We start from the raw sequence: 10970 nt of genomic DNA on the forward strand, positions 1-10970 counted from the left end.
CGGCCTCTGTTTACCGAGGCGGCCGGTACCTCCGTCTGCCTTGGATGGACCGCATCCGCAGATTTTCGTCCGGCCTTAGCTTAAGGAGACGGCCGTTGCCTCCGATCCTCCGGGCTAGAGCCGGGTGAGGTCGTCTCGAACCACGTGCCTGAAGGCCGCCTCGCGCCGGATTCGGCCCCGCTCATTCGTCGGAGTGACCGCCCGACGCGGGCATCGCTAGATTAGCCGTGGCCCCGATCCTTCCCCATCGACAGCCTTTCGCCCCCTTCGCTCCGGCCTCTGAGGCGGCCGGTACCCCTTTCTTGGATGAGACAGAACCCTTGACGGGCCGTTCGCAGATTTTTGCCCGGCCTCTGTTTACCGAGGCGGCCGGTACCTCCGTCTGCCTTGGATGGACCGCATCCGCAGATTTTCGTCCGGCCTTAGCTTAAGGAGACGGCCGTTGCCTCCGATCCTCCGGGCTAGAGCCGGGTGAGGTCGTCTCGAACCACGTGCCTGAAGGCCGCCTACACCGGATTCGGCCCCGCTCATTCGTCGGAGTGACCGCCCGACGCGGGCATCGCTAGATTAGCCGTGGCCCCGATCCTTCCCCATCGACAGCCTTTCGCCCCCTTCGCTCCGGCCTCTGAGGCGGCCGGTACCCCTTTCTTGGATGAGCCAGAACCCTTGACGGGCCGTTCGCAGATTTTTGCCCGGGCTTTGTTTACCGAGGCGGCCGGTACCTCCGTCTGCCTTGGATGGACCGCATCCGCAGATTTTCGTCCGGCCTTAGCTTAAGGAGACGGCCGTTGCCTCCGATCCTCCGGGCTAGAGCCGGGTGAGGTCGTCTCGAACCACGTGCCTGAAGGCCGCCTCGCGCCGGATTCGGCCCCGCTCATTCGTCGGAGTGACCGCCCGACGCGGGCATCGCTAGATTAGCCGTGGCCCCGATCCTTCCCCATCGACAGCCTTTCGCCCCCTTCGCTCCGGCCTCTGAGGCGGCCGGTACCCTTTCTTGGATGAGCCAGAACCCTTGACGGGCCGTTCGCAGATTTTTGCCCGGGCTTTATTTACCGAGGCGGCCGGTACCTCCGTCTGCCTTGGATGGACCGCATCCGCAGATTTTCGTCCGGCCTTAGCTTAAGGAGACGGCCGTTGCCTCCGATCCTCCGGGCTAGAGCCGGGTGAGGTCGTCTCGAACCACGTGCCTGAAGGCCGCCTCGCGCCGGATTCGGCCCCGCTCATTCGTCGGAGTGACCGCCCGACGCGGGCATCGCTAGATTAGCCGTGGCCCCGATCCTTCCCCATCGACAGCCTTTCGCCCCCTTCGCTCCGGCCTCTGAGGCGGCCGGTACCCCTTTCTTGGATGAGACAGAACCCTTAAAGGGCCGTTCGCAGATTTTTGCCCGGCCTGTGTTTAAGGAGGCGGCCGGTACCTCCCTCCTTGGATGACCTTCTACCCTTGACGGGCCATTCGCAGATTTTTGCCCGGCCTGTGTTTAAGGAGGCGGCCGGTACCTCCTTCCTTGGATGACCCACTACCCTTGACGGGCCCATTCGCAGATTTTTGCCCGGCCTGTTAATAGAGGCGGCCGGTACCCCCTTTCTTGGATGACCTACTACCCTTGACGGGCCATTCGCAGATTTTTGCCCGGCCTGTGTTTAAGGAGGCGGCCGGTACCTCCTTCCTTGGATGACCCACTACCCTTGACGGGCCCATTCGCAGATTTTTGCCCGGCCTGTTAATAGAGGCGGCCGGTACCCCCTTTCTTGGATGACCTACTACCCTTGACGGGCCATTCGCAGATTTTTGCCCGGCCTGTGTTTAAGGAGGCGGCCGGTACCTCCTTCCTTGGATGACCTTCTACCCTTGACGGGCCATTCGTGGATTTTTGCCCGGCCTGTGTTTAGGGAGGCGACCGGTCCTCCGTAACTTGATCGGATTTCCCTTCCGGCCTGAGTTTATGGAGGCGGCCGGTCCTCCGTAGCTTGATTGGATTTCCCTTCCGGCCTGTGTTTAAGGAGGCGGCCGGTCCTCCGTAGCTTGATTGGATTTCCCTTCCGGCCTGAGTTTATGGAGGCGGCCGGTCCTCCGTAGCTTGACCGGATTTCCCTTCCAGCCTGTGTTTAAGGAGGCGGCTGGTCCTCCCCGGTCGGTTGCCAAGCGACCGGGACCCGCAAGTGGGCAGGAACCGTCCACCCAACGCCGGCGAGCCGGGGCCGGTGGGGGCCCTACCAAGGCGGGTCTAACTTCAGGCGGTGCAAACGGGGGAGGGGGGTAAGGACGGCTGCCGGGAGCAGACAGCCGTCCCCGGGAGGGGGTAGTAGCTTCGCGGCGGCCGCCGGGAGCAGACGGCCGTCCGCGCATTCTGCCAATGCCTGTAGGACTTTGAATATTTCACAGCCGTGCTGTGGCACTTAGAAAATTTTTCAGAGACGTGGCACTTAGAAAGTTTTTCAGAGATGTGGCACTTTGAAAGTTTTTGAGAGATGTGGCACTTTGAAAGTTTTTGAGAGATGTGGCACTTAGAAATTTTTTGAGAGATGTGGCACTTAGAAATTTTTTGAGAGATGTGGCACTTTGAAAATTTTTGAGAAATGTGGCACTTAGAAAATTTTCTCTCTCTCTGGAAGTGCCGTGCCTTCTTCAGTTCTGCTATCCGAGCAGGGGACGCTTGCTGGCGGCCGTTACCAGCGCTCGGACCAGGCCCAATTGATTTGCATGGAAAACAATTGCGTCCCCATGCTCGTTCTGACTATATTTTGCGAAAGGGGGGTAAAGTGATGAGTACACTAAGTGGGGGGACCAACCCATGTACTCTAGAAAAAGTACATGGGTTGACAAAAGACCAGTTGGTAATGCACCCCTGGTACCCAAACCCCTGGTACCTTTAGGCACTTAGAAAAAATTTCGCCCAAATTTGGAGGTCGCTCCAGGGGAAGAGGCCGAATTTTCGCCTATTACGGCCGACCGCGGGAACCAGCCGAGGCGGACGCTTTTCGGCGCAAGAGCCGTTGGCACTTAGAAAATATTCGCTAAACTTCAAAGGACCTCCAGGGGAAGAGGCCGAATTGTCACTTTTTCTGGCCGACATCGGGAACCAGCCGAGTCGGACGATTTACGGCGGAGCAGCCGTTGGCACTTAGAAAATATTCGCCAAACTCGGCCGGACTTCCAGGGGAAGAGGCCGAATTGTCACTTGTTCTGCCCGACATCGGGAACCAGCCGAGTCGGACACTTTAAGGCTGAGCAGCCGTTGGCACTTAGGAAATATTCGCCGAACTCGGCCGGACTTCCAGGGGAAGAGGCCGGATTTTCACTTGTTCTGGCCGACATCGGGAACCAGCCGAGTCGGACTCTTTACGGCGGAACAGCCGTTGGCACTTAGGAAATATTCGCCGAACTCGGCCGGACTTCCAGGGGAAGAGGCCGAATATTCACTTGTTCTGGCCGACATCGGGAACCAGCCGAGTCGGACGCTTTACGGCGGAGCAGCCGTTGGCACTTAGAAAATATTCGTTAAACTTCAACTGACCTCCAGGGGAAGAGGCCGAATTTTCACTTGTTCTGGCCGACATCGGGAACCAGCCGAGTCGGACGCTTTACGGCGGAACAGCCGTTGGCACTTAGAAAATATTCGTTAATCTTGAACGGACCTCCAGGGGAAGAGGCCGAATTTTCACTTGTTCTGGCCGACATCGGGAACCAGCCGAGTCGGACGCTTTACGGCGGAGCAGCCGTTGGCACTTAGAAAATATTCGTTAAACTTCAACTGACCTCCAGGGGAAGAGGCCGAATTTTCACTTGTTCTGGCCGACATCGGGAACCAGCCGAGTCGTACCCTTTACGGCGGAACAGCCGTTGGCACTTAGGAAATATTTGCCTTAACTTGGCCGCACTTCCAGGGGAAGAGGCCGAATTTTCACTTGTTCTGGCCGACATCGGGAACCAGCCGAGTGGGACCCTTTACGGCGGAGCAGCCGTTGGCACTTAGGAAATATTCGCCAAAATGTTCCGGACCTCCAGGGGAAGAGGCCGAATTTTCGCTCGTTCGGGCCGACCGGGAGAACCAGCCGGGTCGGACACGTTACGGCGCAACAGCCGTTAGCACTTAGAAAATATTTGCCAAAATGTTCCGGACTTCCAGGGGAAGAGGCCGGATTTTCACTTGTTCTGGCCGACATCGGGAACCAGCCGAGTCGGACCCTTTAAGGCTGAGCAGCCGTTGGCACTTAGGAAATATTCGCCTTAACTCGGCCGGACTTCCAGGGGAAGAGGCCGGATTTTCACTTGTTCTGGCCGACATCGGGAACCAGCCGAGTCGGACACTTTAAGGCTGAGCAGCCGTTGGCACTTAGGAAATATTTGCCTTAACTCGGCCGGACTTCCAGGGGAAGAGGCCGGATTTTCACTTGTTCTGGCCGACATCGGGAACCAGCCGAGTCGGACTCTTTACGGCGGAACAGCCGTTGGCACTTAGGAAATATTCGCCGAACTCGGCCGGACTTCCAGGGGAAGAGGCCGAATTTTCACTTGTTCTGGCCGACATCGGGAACCAGCCGAGTCGGACTCTTTACGGCGGAGCAGCCGTTGGCACTTAGGAAATATTTGCCAAAATGTTCCGGACCTCCAGGGGAAGAGGCCGAATATTCACTTGTTCTGGCCGACATCGGGAACCAGCCGAGTCGGACACTTTACGGCGGAGCAGCCGTTGGCACTTAGGAAATATTCGTTAAACTTCAACTGACCTCCAGGGGAAGAGGCCGAATTTCCACTTGTTCTGGCCGACATCGGGAACCAGCCGAGTCGGACGCTTTACGGCGGAGCAGCCGTTGGCACTTAGAAAATATTCGCCGAACTTGGCCGGACTTCCAGGGGAAGAGGCCGGATTTTCACTTGTTCTGGCCGACATCGGGAACCAGCCGAGTCGGACACTTTACGGCGGAGCAGCCGTTGGCACTTAGAAAATATTCGTTAATCTTGAACGGACCTCCAGGGGAAGAGGCCGAATATTCACTTGTTCTGGCCGACATCGGGAACCAGCCGAGTCGGACACTTTAAGGCTGAGCAGCCGTTGGCACTTAGGAAATATTCGCCTTAACTCGGCCGGACTTCCAGGGGAAGAGGCCGGATTTTCACTAGTTCTGGCCGACATCGGGAACCAGCCGAGTCGGACTCTTTACGGCGGAACAGCCGTTGGCACTTAGGAAATATTTGCCTTAACTCGGCCGGACTTCCAGGGGAAGAGGCCGGATTTTCACTTGTTCTGGCCGACATCGGGAACCAGCCGAGTCGGACACTTTAAGGCTGAGCAGCCGTTGGCACTTAGGAAATATTTGCCTTAACTCGGCCGGACTTCCAGGGGAAGAGGCCGGATTTTCACTTGTTCTGGCCGACATCGGGAACCAGCCGAGTCGGACTCTTTACGGCGGAACAGCCGTTGGCACTTAGGAAATATTCGCCGAACTCGGCCGGACTTCCAGGGGAAGAGGCCGATTTTTCACTTGTTCTGGCCGACATCGGGAACCAGCCGAGTCGGACACTTTAAGGCTGAGCAGCCGTTGGCACTTAGGAAATATTCGCCTTAACTCGGCCGGACTTCCAGGGGAAGAGGCCGGATTTTCACTAGTTCTGGCCGACATCGGGAACCAGCCGAGTCGGACTCTTTACGGCGGAACAGCCGTTGGCACTTGGGAAATATTCGCCGAACTCGGCCGGACTTCCAGGGGAAGAGGCCGATTTTTCACTTGTTCTGGCCGACATCGGGAACCAGCCGAGTCGGACCCTTTACGGCGGAACAGCCGTTGGCACTTAGGAAATATTTGCCTTAACTCGGCCGGACTTCCAGGGGAAGAGGCCGAATTGTCACTTGTTCTGGCCGACATCGGGAACCAGCCGAGTCGGGCCCTTTAAGGCTGAGCAGCCGTTGGCACTTAGGAAATATTTGCCTTAACTCGGCCGGACTTCCAGGGGAAGAGGCCGGATTTTCACTTGTTCTGGCCGACATCGGGAACCAGCCGAGTCGGACTCTTTACGGCGGAACAGCCGTTGGCACTTAGGAAATATTCGCCGAACTCGGCCGGACTTCCAGGGGAAGAGGCCGATTTTTCACTTGTTCTGGCCGACATCGGGAACCAGCCGAGTCGGACCCTTTACGGCGGAACAGCCGTTGGCACTTAGGAAATATTTGCCTTAACTCGGCCGGACTTCCAGGGGAAGAGGCCGAATTTTCACTTGTTCTGGCCGACATCGGGAACCAGCCGAGTCGGGCCCTTTAAGGCTGAGCAGCCGTTGGCACTTAGGAAATATTTGCCTTAACTCGGCCGGACTTCCAGGGGAAGAGGCCGGATTTTCACTTGTTCTGGCCGACATCGGGAACCAGCCGAGTCGGACTCTTTACGGCGGAACAGCCGTTGGCACTTAGGAAATATTCGCCGAACTCGGCCGGACTTCCAGGGGAAGAGGCCGATTTTTCACTTGTTCTGGCCGACATCGGGAACCAGCCGAGTCGGACCCTTTACGGCGGAACAGCCGTTGGCACTTAGGAAATATTTGCCTTAACTCGGCCGGACTTCCAGGGGAAGAGGCCGAATTTTCACTTGTTCTGGCCGACATCGGGAACCAGCCGAGTCGGACCCTTTAAGGCTGAGCAGCCGTTGGCACTTAGGAAATATTTGCCTTAACTCGGCCGGACTTCCAGGGGAAGAGGCCGATTTTTCACTTGTTCTGGCCGACCGGGGGAACCAGCCGAGTCGGACACTTTACGGCGGAGCAGCCGTTGGCACTTAGGAAATATTCGCCAAAATGTTCCGGACCTCCAGGGGAAGAGGCCAAATTTTCACTTGTTCTGGCCGACTGGGTGAACCGGCCGAGGCGGACACTTTACGGCGGAGCAGCCGTTGGCACTTAGGAAATATTCGCCAAAATGTTCCGGACCTCCAGGGGAAGAGGCCGAATTTTCACTTGTTCTGGCCGACCGGGGGAACCAGCCGAGGCGGACACTTTACGGCGGAGCAGCCGTTGGCACTTAGAAAATATTCGCCAAAATGTTCCGGACCTCCAGGGAAAGAGGCCGAATTTTCGCTCGTTCGGGCCGACCGGGAGAACCGGCCGAGGCGGACACTTTACGGCGGTTGAGCCGTTGGCACTTAGAAATTATTCAGACTTCCATCAAACACACATCGGCCTTTTGCCGTCACTGCCCGGGATGGGCACCGTGGTAGCTCGGACAGTTCGTGTGACAGCTTCCGCTGGCACTCAGACAATTTTTGAAATGAAAATAAACAGTTCTGCACATACGTGCCGACTATATTTTGCGAAAGGGGGGTAAAGTGATGAGTACACTAAGTGGGGGGACCAAGTACATAAAGCCCACCCCTGGTACCTCAGAGAGGCCGAATTGACACATTTTGTGTCCGACCGCGGGAACCAGCCGAGGCGGACGCTTTTCGGCGCAAGAGCCGTTGGCACTTAGAAAATATTCGTTAATCTTGAACGGACCTCCAGGGGAAGAGGCCGAATTTTCACTTGTTCTGGCCGACATCGGGAACCAGCCGAGGCGGACGCTTTTCGGCGCAAGAGCCGTTGGCACTTAGAAAATATTCGTTAATCTTGAACGGACCTCCAGGGGAAGAGGCCGAATTTTCACTTGTTCTGGCCGACATCGGGAACCAGCCGAGTCGGACGCTTTACGGCGGAGCAGCCGTTGGCACTTAGAAAATATTCGCCAAACTCGACCGGACTTCCAGGGGAAGAGGCCGAATTGTCACTTGTTCTGCCCGACATCGGGAACCAGCCGAGTCGGACACTTTAAGGCGGAGCAGCCGTTGGCACTTAGAAAATATTCCCCAAACTTGAACGGACCTCCAGGGGAAGAGGCCGAATTTTCACCTGTTCTGGCCGACATCGGGAACCAGCCGAGTCGGACGCTTTAAGGCGGAGCAGCCGTTGGCACTTAGAAAATATTCGTTAAACTTGAAAGGACCTCCAGGGAAGAGGCCGAATTGTCACTTGTTCTGGCCGACATCGGGAACCAGCCGAGTCGGACGCTTTAAGGCGGAGCAGCCGTTGGCACTTAGAAAATATTCGTTAAACTTGAAAGGACCTCCAGGGGAAGAGGCCGAATTGTCACTTGTTCTGGCCGACATCGGGAACCAGCCGAGTCGGACGCTTTAAGGCGGAGCAGCCGTTGGCACTTAGGAAATATTTGCCTTAACTCGGCCGGACTTCCAGGGGAAGAGGCCGAATTTTCACTTGTTCTGGCCGACATCGGGAACCAGCCGAGTCGGACGCTTTACGGCGGAGCAGCCGTTGGCACTTAGAAAATATTCGTTAAACTTCAACTGACCTCCAGGGGAAGAGGCCGAATTTCCACTTGTTCTGGCCGACATCGGGAACCAGCCGAGTCGGACGCTTTACGGCGGAGCAGCCGTTGGCACTTAGAAAATATTCGCCGAACTCGGCCGGACTTCCAGGGGAAGAGGCCGGATTTTCACTTGTTCTGGCCGACATCGGGAACCAGCCGAGTCGGACTCTTTACGGCGGAGCAGCCGTTGGCACTTAGGAAATATTTGCCAAAATGTTCCGGACCTCCAGGGGAAGAGGCCGAATATTCACTTGTTCTGGCCGACATCGGGAACCAGCCGAGTCGGACACTTTACGGCGGAGCAGCCGTTGGCACTTAGGAAATATTCGTTAAACTTCAACTGACCTCCAGGGGAAGAGGCCGAATTTCCACTTGTTCTGGCCGACATCGGGAACCAGCCGAGTCGGACGCTTTACGGCGGAGCAGCCGTTGGCACTTAGAAAATATTCGCCGAACTTGGCCGGACTTCCAGGGGAAGAGGCCGGATTTTCACTTGTTCTGGCCGACATCGGGAACCAGCCGAGTCGGACACTTTACGGCGGAGCAGCCGTTGGCACTTAGAAAATATTCGTTAATCTTGAACGGACCTCCAGGGGAAGAGGCCGAATATTCACTTGTTCTGGCCGACATCGGGAACCAGCCGAGTCGGACTCTTTACGGCGGAACAGCCGTTGGCACTTAGGAAATATTCGCCGAACTCGGCCGGACTTCCAGGGGAAGAGGCCGAATTTTCACTTGTTCTGGCCGACATCGGGAACCAGCCGAGTCGGACTCTTTACGGCGGAGCAGCCGTTGGCACTTAGGAAATATTTGCCAAAATGTTCCGGACCTCCAGGGGAAGAGGCCGAATATTCACTTGTTCTGGCCGACATCGGGAACCAGCCGAGTCGGACACTTTACGGCGGAGCAGCCGTTGGCACTTAGGAAATATTCGTTAAACTTCAACTGACCTCCAGGGGAAGAGGCCGAATTTTCACTTGTTCTGGCCGACATCGGGAACCAGCCGAGTCGGTCTCTTTACGGCGGAGCAGCCGTTGGCACTTAGGAAATATTCGCCGAACTTGGCCGGACCTCCAGGGGAAGAGGCCGAATTTTCACTTGTTCTGGCCGACCGGGGGAACCAGCCGAGGCGGACACTTTACGGCGGAGCAGCCGTTGGCACTTAGAAAATATTCGCCAAAATGTTCCGGACCTCCAGGGAAAGAGGCCGAATTTTCGCTCGTTCGGGCCGACCGGGAGAACCGGCCGAGGCGGACACTTTACGGCGGTTGAGCCGTTGGCACTTAGAAATTATTCAGACTTCCATCAAACACACATCGGCCTTTTGCCGTCACTGCCCGGGATGGGCACCGTGGTAGCTCGGACAGTTCGTGTGACAGCTTCCGCTGGCACTTAGACAATTTTTAAAATGAAAATAAACAGTTCTGCACATACGTGCCGACTATATTTTGCGAAAGGGGGGTAAAGTGATGAGTACACTAAGTGGGGGGACCAAGTACATAAAGCCCACCCCTGGTACCTCAGAGAGGCCGAATTGACACATTTTGTGTCCGACCGCGGGAACCAGCCGAGGCGGACGCTTTTCGGCGCAAGAGCCGTTGGCACTTAGAAAATATTCGTTAATCTTGAACGGACCTCCAGGGGAAGAGGCCGAATTTTCACTTGTTCTGGCCGACATCGGGAACCAGCCGAGGCGGACGCTTTTCGGCGCAAGAGCCGTTGGCACTTAGAAAATATTCGTTAATCTTGAACGGACCTCCAGGGGAAGAGGCCGAATTTTCACTTGTTCTGGCCGACATCGGGAACCAGCCGAGTCGGACGCTTTACGGCGGAGCAGCCGTTGGCACTTAGAAAATATTCGTTAATCTTGAACGGACCTCCAGGGGAAGAGGCCGAATTTTCACTTGTTCTGGCCGACATCGGGAACCAGCCGAGTCGGACGCTTTACGGCGGAGCAGCCGTTGGCACTTTGAAAATATTCGTTAAACTTCAACTGACCTCCAGGGGAAGAGGCCGAGTTTCCACTTGTTCTGGCCGACATCGGGAACCAGCCGAGTCGGACACCTTACGGCGGAAGAGCCGATGGCACTTAGAAAATATTCGTTAAACTTGAACGGACCTCCAGGGGAAGAGGCCGAATTTTCGCTTGTTCAGGCCGACCGGAGGAACCGGCCGAGTCGGACACCTTACGGCGGAAGAGCCGATGGCACTTAGAAAATATTCGTTAAACTTGACAGGACCTCCAGGGGAAGAGGCCGAATTTTCGCTCGTTCAGGCCGACCGGAGGAACCGGCCGAGTCGGACACCTTACGGCGGAAGAGCCGATGGCACTTAGAAAATATTCGTTAAACTTGACAGGACCTCCAGGGGAAGAGGCCGAATTTTCGCTCGTTCAGGCCGACCGGAGGAACCGGCCGAGTCGGACACATTACGGCGGAAGAGCCGATGGCACTTAGAAAATATTCGTTAAACTTGACAGGACCTCCAGGGGAAGAGGCCGAATTTTCGCTCGTTCAGGCCGACCGGAGGAACCGGCCGGGTCGGACACCTTACGGCGGAAGAGCCGATGGCACTTAGAAAATATTCGCCAAAATGTTCCGGACCTCCAGGGGAAGAGGCCGAATT

Source organism: Syngnathus scovelli, unplaced genomic scaffold (genome assembly GCF_024217435.2).
Source record: "Syngnathus scovelli strain Florida unplaced genomic scaffold, RoL_Ssco_1.2 HiC_scaffold_255, whole genome shotgun sequence".
Lineage (NCBI taxonomy): Eukaryota > Metazoa > Chordata > Actinopteri > Syngnathiformes > Syngnathidae > Syngnathus > Syngnathus scovelli.